The following is an 11,567-nucleotide window of genomic DNA, read 5'->3' on the forward strand; positions in this document are numbered from 1 at the left end:
GCCAATTCAAACAGAAAACAAATATTCTCAGATTATGTAATCCGTATGAAATGTGTATATTGCGCATCCACTGCAGAGATAATGATTAAGTGTCATTAACTTCATCACTTTTTAGTTTATCAATACATTTTTAAAATGGTATGGTAGTCTCGTTGTTTTTTTGTTTGTACGCCACTGCTTGGAACACAGGAGAAAAAATGGGGATTGGAAATGTGATTCTAACACATCTGTTTTTTTGTATATCTCCTATATGCATGTCCCAGGATACCACCCTAGAAAGGAATTATCCAGTTGAAGATATCTGTTTCCAGGAACACTTGTTATTTACCTTATAGAGTCTTGTTTTCATCTTTTGTATTACATTTCTGTATGATGTAATGTATAATACTTATTGGTCAATCATGACAATGTATAAAAATTATGCTTGGGCAATAAACCCTGAAGAAGTTTGTGGACAGAGACTTTGTCTGTGTTCCTTCATCTTACCATGGTTGTGCGAGGAGACTGGGAAGTATCTGGCAGCACTGAGAAATAAAGAAATAATCTAACACTAAGCTATGCTTAAAAAAGACACGTTCATCTTGCACATTGCATTTATCAAAAAACTGTATTTCTTCCGTGAACTTCAACGTGACAATCTTTCATCACATTATCACTTCACTGGCTTGGCTTCAAATATTTTAGTTTGTTTTCTTTGCAGCATATTTGGTTTAGACATTTGCTACACAAATACTTGTGAAGTTCCTGACCTTGTGGTTACTCAGAGCCTTCCTGTTTGTTTTATTGTCTCTTATACACAGATGAGCCATTAAATTATGACAACCTATTAAATAACCTGTAGGATCTCCTGTAGCCCACAAAACAGCGGTCATGTGGTGAGACATTGATTCGATGAGGTGGTGATAGGTCTCCTGGGGTATCTGGTATCATAATATCAACAGCAGGTCTTCCAGTTCCCATACATTGCGGGGTGGTGGTGATGTAGCGTGAACCAGCTTTTCAATTGGGTTCATGTCAGGTGAATTTAGAGAGAGAGAAATTTTTAACAGAAATTCACCATCACCTTCCTCAAACAACTCCTTGACTATTCTGACAGTGTGGCATGTTGCATTATCCTGTTGCTAATGGCCATCATTGGCAGGGAACACAGTTATCATGAATAGGTGCACTTGGTCCACAACAATGTTCAGATACCTGACAGCTGTCAGGGATTTTGCCACTGGTACAATGGGGCCTAAAGTATCCCAAAAAAACATCACCCACAGCATAACTGGCCTGTGTCTGCCCAATATTGCATCCAGGTGCCATAGACTCTGGTTGGTAATCGTTGAGCCGTACTTGGCTGCCAACCTGATGCAACAGGAATCTTGTTTCATCAGACCAGGCCACTTTCTTCCAATCATCCATGGCCTAAGCTTGATGGTCTTGGGCCCATTTCATGCGTTGTTGGTGATGGCATGCCATAATGTAATGGCTCAACGTAGGGTGGCCATACTACAGCTACGCACAAATCAGGCAACCAGCTAGACCTCATCTACACACGCTGTTGCTCCACGGACAACACTTTAGCTTACTCTCTTCTTCTCACCTATCCTCTATGGTTTCATCCTCACTCCCTTCACTCTCTCAGTTTTCAGCACTGGACACGAACAGTGCTACTGACACTCTTTGCTCTACTCCAACCTCTTGCTTGGACAACTTTAGCCCACTGTCATCCAGACCAGAACGCACCACCCCATCTGCCCCCTGGCTGTCCGATGTTCTCCGTGAACATTGCTCTAAACTCAGGGCTGCAGAGAGGAAATGGCACAAATCAAGAATCTCTACTGACCTCAGTGTGTATCAGTCACTCCTCTCTTCCTTCTCTGCAAATGACTTCACTGCTAAAACAACATACTACCAAAACATAATTAATAACTGTTCTGACTCTCGCACACTTTCCAAAACTTTCTCTTCTCTTTGTCCTCCTCCCCCTCCTCCTTCATCAACACTTACAGCTGATGTCTTTGCAGTTTTCTTCACAAATAAGACAAGAACCATCAGTGACCAATTCTCCACACCACAGACTGATGATAACTTCATATTGACTAATACACACTCTCTCTCCTCCTTCTCTCCACTCTCAGAGATGGACGTTTCCAAACTTATACTTTCCAATCATCCTACTACTTGTCCACTTGATCCTATCCCCACTCACCTCCTTCAGGCCATTTCTTCTTCAGTCATACCTTCACTTACTCACATTATCAACACCTCGCTTCACTCTGGTACATTTCCCACAGCATTTAAGCAGGCTCGGGTAAGCCCACTGTTTAAGAAACCATCTCTAAATCCAGCACTTTTGGAAAACTACAGACCGGTATCCCTTCTTCCATTCATTGCAAAGACACTTCAGCGAGTTGTGTTCAACCAACTCTGTATGATTCTTGTACAGAACAACCTCCTGGACAGGAACCAATCTGGCTTCAAAAGCGGCCACTCAACTGAGATTGCCCTGCTCTCGGTTACTGAAGCCCTGCAACTGGCAAGAGCAGCTTCCAAATCCTCAGTACTCATCTTGCTGGATCTGTCTGCTGCTTTTGACACAGTTAACCACCAGATTCTCCTGTCCACCTGCAGAAAGTTAGACATCTTTGGAACCGCACTCCAGTGGTTTAAGTCCTACCTCTCAGGCAGGTCCTTCAGGGTGTCTTGGAGAGGTGAGGTTTCTAAGTCACAACTTCTTGCTACTGGGGTTCCTCAAGGCTCAGTGCTTGGACCACTTCTCTTCTCCATCTACATGACATCATTATGATCTGTCATTCAGAAGCGTGGCTTTTCTTATCACTGCTATGCTGATGACACTCAGCTCTACTTCTCATTCCAACCAGATGATCAGACGGTAGCAGCTCGAATTGCAGCCTGTCTGAGAGACATTAAGGACCATCACCTTCAGCTCAACCTTACTAAGACAGAACTGCTTGTGGTTCCAGCTAACCCATCGTTTCATCACAACTACTCTGGGTTCGTCGACCATAACTCCTTCCAGGACAGCCAGAAACCTAGGAGATAGTGATGTGACATACAGCCAAGTATGGTAACCCATACTCAGAATTCGTGCTCTGCATTTAACCCATCCAAAATGCACACACACAGCAGTGAACACGCACACACCATGAACACACACCCGGAGCAGTGGGCAGCCATTTATGCTGTGGCGCCCGGGGAGCAGTTGGGGGTTTGGTGCCCTGCTCAAGGACACCTCAGTCGTGTTATTGCCGGCCCAAGACTTTTTTGGATTGGACTGCACATGATTTCTAACAGCGTGGAAAAGTGGAGTTGGTCTGGAGGTGAGGATGAAAAATTTACTTTTGGGACAAATGGTTACCAAACAGTCTCACTGAAGAGTCTGGCATTGTCAGAAGATATATGCTAAACTGCACAATACTTTACGCTATTGGCTTCTTATACTTTATGGAGGTCTTTGAGCCCATTCTGGTGCATCAAAATAAAACGTGGGGTGAAGCCCTGAACTACTCCAGACAGAACTATTTTGACCTGGTGAATCTAGGTTCTCAAATGATTGTGGAAGAGGTGATAAATAACACCATAACATCCCAGACAGCTTGTGTGGATTGGTCTTATGATTGGTCATTGGTTCTGGGTCAGTGCTGATGATCTTTAATATAAAGCCTAGTTTGCAAAGGGGAAACCCCAGTGCCCTGCTAGAAAGCTGCACAGTGGAGTTCTGGATAGAATAATGTTCTTCATTCCACAATTGTTTCTCCACTTGAAAACTGGCATGGTTGTGGTCAGCCTTTCTGGACATATTTGTTCATATTTTGTAAATACTGTATTTGCAGTCACATAATGGCTTATTTTTTAAGCAACAATAACATGAATCTCTTGAATGATTAACTATTGAAATTAGAAGTTTTCACTAACAATTTGAATGGATCAGTTGTTCCCTTTGCTTCAAAGTAGATTTGTCTTGGGTGTTTATGGTTTTGTGTAAGCATTTGTTATTCAAATATATGGCTAACACTGATTGTTCTATGCTTTTTATTGATTTCTTTAAAAAATAAAATAGAGAACTAGTAGAAGTAGATTTTTCTTGGGTGTTTATGGTTTTGTGTAAGCATTTATTATTCAAATATATGACTAACACTGATTGTTCTGTGCTTTTATTGATTTCTTTAAAAAAATAAAATAGAGAACTGTGATGATGTGGGTCTTATCGCTAAGCATATGTAACGGAGGTTAGCTTGTAGGTGCTGTGCACGTAAACCTCACTCGCCTGACCTCAAGAGACGTGCTAGTGGCTGTAGTCATTTAGCATTTAGTTCGAGGTCCACTCGGAGCAAGAGCAAGGTGTGGCGGTTACACATACACTGCACTGTGTAGATCATGTGTATATAAATAAAGGATAGACACACTGTAGTCCTTTTTTGGAGTATCTGGACTAAAATAGTCTCAATAGGAAACGTATAGCCAGAAGACCAGAAGCACTGCTGACAGAACCATGATTTGCCCCAAGTGGGGCACATTGTAACATCTGAGGTGCACATTGTAACATGACCATATGACAGGTTAAAATGTAATCTGATCAATAATAATAAAATAAAAAAAATATATATTTACAATTATAAAATAAAATAAAATAATATTTAAAAATATTTTGTCAATAAAATAAAATTATTTGCTTTTATAAATAAAATAGTGGCAGTTTTTTATGAATTAAAAATAAACACATTTGACAATGAACACATGCACTGCAAACAGGGTCCCATGCTTGGGATGGCCCTGATCACAAAACACAGCTATACAGCATATTTCAAAACATTGTGGGCAAACAGATGAAGAAACACATTCAGACAATCAGAAAAACACAGACATGAACACAACATTCTCTTCCCTGCACACACAGCTCTCACTGAACACAAGACAAATAGATGAGCCAAAATGCTTTACATTTCTTTAAATAATTTCTAATTGAAAATTGACTCAGTCTTTATTCACCTGATTCTCATGGTTTCTCATTAAAATTCATCAATGTAAGTAATGTAAATTACATCGCTAATGTCATAGAATAGCTCTAATTCTAATAGCAGGGCACATTGTATCGCAGTGTTACAACATTTCCCTTCTGCACAACTGGAATTTAAAACCTGTTAGTTACAGAAGCATTAAAGAACTTAACTGCTAAATAACAGATTGGCAATTAAAATAATTGGTGATGGCATATGATCGTCTTTCATATACATACATGATAGGAAATGTGTGTGTAGTTGGTGTAGGACAGAGTATGTTGTTTAAAAAGCTAAACACAATGTGCAGTTTTACAAAGCCTTCATTATAATGCACAGAAGAAAAAATAAAACATTAACCTGTAACTCGCCATGTCCCTTAAATGATTGTTTTGCTAAATTAAATTGATCTTTAGGTTAACAGATGAACAACCAACTACATTTAATGAATTGGGTTTATTATCCACAGGAGGATCAGGTCTTCAGATAGAAGAATTAATAATGAATTAAATATTTTTTGTAAATTTGATTATTTTATATCATCAGAGTATGAGAAAGTATTGTTTTAATTTATATAGCATGACAAGACAATTAATGTTACATATAATTATCTGCAACATGCTAATGTGTGCCATTTCAATTTTTATGAAACTTTTATTTTTTTACTACATTGCAAAGCATAGACTTTTCCTCCCCTTTATTTCAGGAAAATATGCTGCTCCTCATTATTTTAAAGTGAAGAAATCGAGAAACTTTTATTTCTACCGGCCAGTGATGATTCTGAAAGTACATACCTGTAATCTGTTGCTATAGTAGTATTTTAGTGCAGTTGTCTCACAGTCAAATATTGAGATAAACTTTATAAAGTATCATTTATTTATATTAAATTAATATATTAAATTGGTAACTTCTCCGATACCCATTTTGTTGAGCCGATTCTTTTCAATCAGCTGGAATGCTTAACGAGACTCCTAATGCATTCAAAGTTTTTTTTTTTTTTAAACTCAGTAAACACATTATTAATAAAGTATTCTATTCACAGACAAGCAGATGAGACCAGAATAAGAATGTTTAATTACGTGTTAAGCGTTTTCCTCCCTTAGAAAAGCATTAGCCTAAAAGGAAAACGCTTAACGTGGCGTAATTCATTAAATTAAAAAAAAAAAAAAAAAAAAAAAAAAAAAAAAAAAAAAAAAAAAAAAACTCAGTAAACATTTTTAATAAATGTTTTGTAAAACTACACAGCATTTTTAGCTTTTTAAACAACATACTCCGTCCTACACCAACTACACACACATGTATGTCTATGAAGGACAATCGAACCAATCAGAGTAGGTATGACGCGGTCGGTCGATCTGCAGGCTGCAGCCGGGTGTACTTGGGCCAATCAGCTTTCAGTATCACATTAGTGCGTCATCAGACCTGGAGCGGGCAGCATTAACTGCTTAACGTTAGACTAGACGTAAAAAGTTTTACGACTAGTATTTTGCATCTTTATATATTTTGTTAGTCGATCTTTAATGGGCGATGGGCAAATAAGTAGCCTAATAGTGTAATCTATTAACTACGCATAAAAAAAAAATAAAATAAAAAAAATACGTATGGGTCTCATGCCATATAACATATTTTTAATACGACTAACTTTGTATTTAATATGAATTTAATAGAAACCTTGTAATTTACTAATTATAACTCTTTCATTGTACAGAAAGCAAAGAACATTTACATTATCAAAGAACATTTTGAGCACTCTCAAATACTTTTATTATAATCACCGAAGCTGTTTAAAATGTGAAATGAATATCCTACTTACATGTACATCTGCACTTTGATGTTTCTGATGACAGAATCATCAGAGAGCAGAATTCCTTCAGCCAACGCGCGGACTGAACAACACATTTCCGCAATGACTCATCTGAACGCCTCTCATTGCATTCATAAACTCAACAGAATCGTGTGTAATTGGTTACAATGCGCAGCTGTAAAAACGCGTCTGTCTCTTACAGGTTTACATGTGTTATAGTCTTAACAATTAAATGTTAATTTAACCAAGGATTGCTTAAACGTCTTAAATTTGACACACACACACACACACACACACACACACACACACACACACACACACACACACACATATATATATATATATATATATATATATATATATATATATATATATATATATATATATATTACGTGCATACATGTATGTATTAGTACAAGGATTATATTGTTGTATGTATTGCAATATATCAGTTTTGCTTCGCTGATAATATAAGAAATCTCTTAGTAAAATAATAGGCTATCAGCTAACTTAAAATAACTTTTCATAAAATGTTTTTCCATCAATGCATTTAAAACCTTATGTTTTACTATTTAAATGACTACTAAAAAGTTAGAAAGAATAAAATTTACGCCTTCTTTTTACTCTTTGCAACTTTACAGATCTTCTTTATGCACCAAGAGCTTGTAACACTCCAAAGAGAAAGGAACAATTGAAATCGCATCATATGACCCCTTTAACATTATCAGACAATATGATCATCAGTGAATATTCTTGATATGGAAATGGCTTACCAGAAAATGTTTCTTGTCATTTTTGTACTTTCTTACAGTACATAGAAGGATAGCGATGATCACCAACCACAAGATATTTGTTGTTGCCAAAACTGGTACCTTTAAGTCAGTCCAGGTGGTCTCAGAACTTGGTTCTAATTATTAAACAAACAAACAAACAAACAAACAAACCACAATTAAAGAGTGATTTGATCTGTCATGTGCATTTTTCTCATCTCCAATATCAAGCTTACTTCCATTCCCAGCACAGCACAGTCGCAGCATTAGTTAAACCCAGGTTCTTCTTGGGGAGATTGTAGCTACAGGACTGTACATGTGAATCTTTCTCAGAGTTCTTCTCACATTGATCATATATGTTTCCATGCTTATAAATATTTCCTGGATGTGTGTCTCCTGATCCATGTCTAAACCAGTAGAGACTGTGATTTCCTACACATTTGGTTGCTTTCCATTGTTAACCTTTGCTTACTGCTTTTTGCTAGGTTTGTTAACCTTTGTAGTTTAAAAATAACCCACTACTGAAAGTTATGAGGTCACGGGCACCACAGTAATAGATTCCAGTATCTGATGGCTTTGCATCTTTTTGGTAAGAGCAAAAAGTTTGTATTTTTTTTTTTTTACAATGGACAATCTCAGGTTGCTCTTAATCTCAATAAAACCTTGGTGTTGAAGTTTCAGCAAAGAGACTGAGGATGCATGCATGGTTTGGAGATATCAAGCACTCTGTAAAGTTTTGCCTTCAGTGAAGGTCTCCAGGACTTTGTTTTGAACTACAGCAACAGAAGCCTGCTGAGGGAAAAAGCCTAAGAGGGAAAAAAGTACAAGCGGTATCATCAGAGGAGATCAGTTATTCTTATTATGGCTAATCTTTTGTTCTTATGCTCATGATTGGAGCTTGTCTTCTTATGATCAACTGGTTATTTCATCATTCTTGTGAACTCTCATTTTCAGTAGTTTTTGACCTTTTATTTTCTTATTTCCTTTCTACACAGTAAGCTCAGATCCAGAAACATATCCAGTGTTATTTGATCAACCTTATTAATAACCAGTCATTGTTTCAATAACATTATACTCACAAAATTAAGTTTATATGTAGTATGTAGTCTAGATATACAGAGAATGTTTAAATAGTGTAGCTCAACCATTAATGAACTGTTCCAGTAAATTAAGTCTGTCATGGCTGTTTGACACACTTTGCATGCTTTTTGATGCCTAACTGATTGTTTAATCCTCAGAACATGTCCACAAACATGAACACTAACAATATTATCTTGTAAAACATGTTAACTAATGAACTGATGCCCCCTATGTGCAGTCATTGGAAAAACACAGGCTCAAAACGCCTTCCTTCTGTCAAACCACTACAGAGCAACTTAGTGCTTTGATCTGTCAGTTTCCCTCAAAATATAAGAATCCCTCAAATTTATTTGAATGCAATAAAATAATGCTATCAATAATATTATTTTAATGCAAATAAAAGCATATTTTGTAATCTTTAAGATTATATGCTGTAGTTGTTTACTCAGTCTAACATATATTACTATACAGTAGGTCATGGAGTCCAGACCTGTTCCTGGAGGGCCACTGTCCTGCAGAGTTTAGCTCCAACCCTAATTAAACACACCTGAACAATAGTTGTGTTGTGTTTGAAATCACCCACCTTTAACTTCATTCACTGTTCCCTATATTAGTGTACAATGAAAACGTGTGAGCATATTCGGACACTGGGTGCGTCGGAAGGGCTGATGTGTTTGCATAGTTTGTGCTTGCTATTTAATAATCATTTGAAACTTAGCAAACTGGCAGCTCCTATAGTAATGAAAATATTTATCTCGAATTCTTTCATAAAAACTAGCATAAACCTTTATTAAGCTATTTAAAAATAAATCAATAAATAAATGTATACCTGACCCACACTGGACAAGGCATCTGGATAATGGATGAATGGATGACCCATCTGATCTGCAGGCACCATCTTCTCGCGAGAAGCGGGTATTCAATCATGAGTATTCTCTAGCCGCTAAGTGCATAGACATAATAAATATTTATTATTTCTATGGCTGAGTGTACATCGGCTGTACATTTGTTAATGCGGTGCATTATGAGATTGAATAAATATTAACATTTGATATTACAAATGGGCTTTAGCAAGAACTTTGCTTAAAGAAATATCAAATAAGATATGAACTTTAAACTCACACCTTCTGTTAGTGTGTGAAAATACCATATCCTATTTGCATGAGGCACATTCTGCCACATGCGAAAAAAAAAAAAACCCCGAAAAAAAAAAAACGCGTATGCATGGTGATTCATTTCTGGCATTAAAAACTTTGTGCCACAACATCCTTTCAGTTTACTTTAATTTTTTTCAATTTGCATGTTTGGGGTGGAGCATTTCAATTATCAGCGGAAGGAAAGAGGATGTAAGGAAGTGATTCATACTAAGAGTAATTGCGTCATCTGTAAAAGTCTGCAGTAGTGTGGGAGTGATTGTTTGGAGAACACTGCGAGGAGGAAAGATGGCTGTTTGTTCAAACGTTTGCTTTTCTTTTGAGTGACGTCTGATGCGTTGTGAAGTTCGTCTTGAATAGGTCCAATGACAATACTGTACAACTACTTCTGCACAGAGATGTTGATGTGTGCAGGCAGACTCCTTCTGTGATGGTCACATATTTGAAGGACAGAATTGAAAGGAAACGGTAATATTTGCACGTTTCACTTAAAATAAATAAAAATAAATAAATAAAAATAATTGTCAGTGACGCATCGAGTCAGGCAATTTTCTACTGCAAAATGTAAGTAGGCCAAACTAGCCTATATAAATACCCTGAAACATATGTGCACATTATCAGCAAACGGCATAAATTTGATTTATTTAAAGCAATTAAAATAGCCTACTATTTGGTCAGTGCAAAAGAATAAATCAACTCTTTCCTAAAAGGTTTCCCTGAGAAGTATTTTATACAATTTTTTTTTTTATGGATGCTTTTATATATTTATTCTAAAACATAACAATGGATGATTTTTAGCAATGTAAATTGTATGGCAGAAATGGCATCTATAATCCTTATCTGCTTAATGTCTTGTCCTTTTGATGGTGTTAAACATGGTGTCACGTGGATGGGAATATGCATGGAAATGATATGCAGATTAAAACTAAGTGTTGTTAGCTCCATATATGGTGATTTTGGGGAGGAGACGGGGTGGAAATGCACGTACACACAATCTTTCTCTGACTGGGATTTATAAAAGGATTTTTGCGAAGGTTCTGGTATGATTATATAAATCTGAAAACTTTTGTGCATACGCAAAATCTAGCTTTCATGCGTAAGTAAACTTTTAGGATGAATTGTACATAAAGTTTTATAAATGAGGCCCCTGGTGTCTGAAAATGCTTATTGTCTTTTCTTTCTTTTGTTTGTTTGTTTCTTATTGTTAAAACTTGTATTTTTATTTCTTCTTATGCCATGGACAATAGTGGAATAAATCTTCCCTTTGAACAGTATTATTTTTTGAATATCTATGTGATTAATGTTGTAACAGGTGGTGTTTTAGTTTGCTATCCTGGGTTAATTTAAATCTTGTCAGGGTTAAAACCTGACTGGTGCCCGAATATTTACCTTAATAGTTTATTTATGCTAGGGCAGCCACCACCATTACACATTATATGTAAAAAAGGTTCTTGAATTATCACTATTTATAGAGGGTTGCTTGGTAATGCTGGAGGAGAATCTCTAAATATAGCCAGATCTCAGATGTCTGCACTTCAATTTGACACTTGGGTTTCATTGCAATAAGACAATGTATGGAAACTTTTACCCACAGAGACCTAAGCAAGCTTAAGGCTGCTTGTTTATTCTGTTACTTTCAGAAACAAAAGGTTGACCTCAACCTAAGCGCTGTGCATCATCCCTTCATCATCAATTCATCATCTTCCCTGTATTTAGTGGCATTTGTCTGTTTCTGAAAACATTAGTCAATGTG

At 36.7% G+C, this 11,567-nt stretch overlaps 1 pseudogene; it reads right to left on the reverse strand.

Annotated features, from left to right (window-relative positions):
• Positions 1–926: 926 nt before the first annotated feature.
• On the reverse strand, positions 927–9,558 carry LOC122145770 (annotated as a pseudogene).
• Between the last annotated feature and the right edge of the window lie 2,009 nt (positions 9,559–11,567).

The sequence above is a fragment of the Cyprinus carpio genome, chromosome A7 (assembly GCF_018340385.1).
Source record: "Cyprinus carpio isolate SPL01 chromosome A7, ASM1834038v1, whole genome shotgun sequence".
In the NCBI taxonomy this organism is placed as follows: Eukaryota; Metazoa; Chordata; class Actinopteri; order Cypriniformes; family Cyprinidae; genus Cyprinus; species Cyprinus carpio.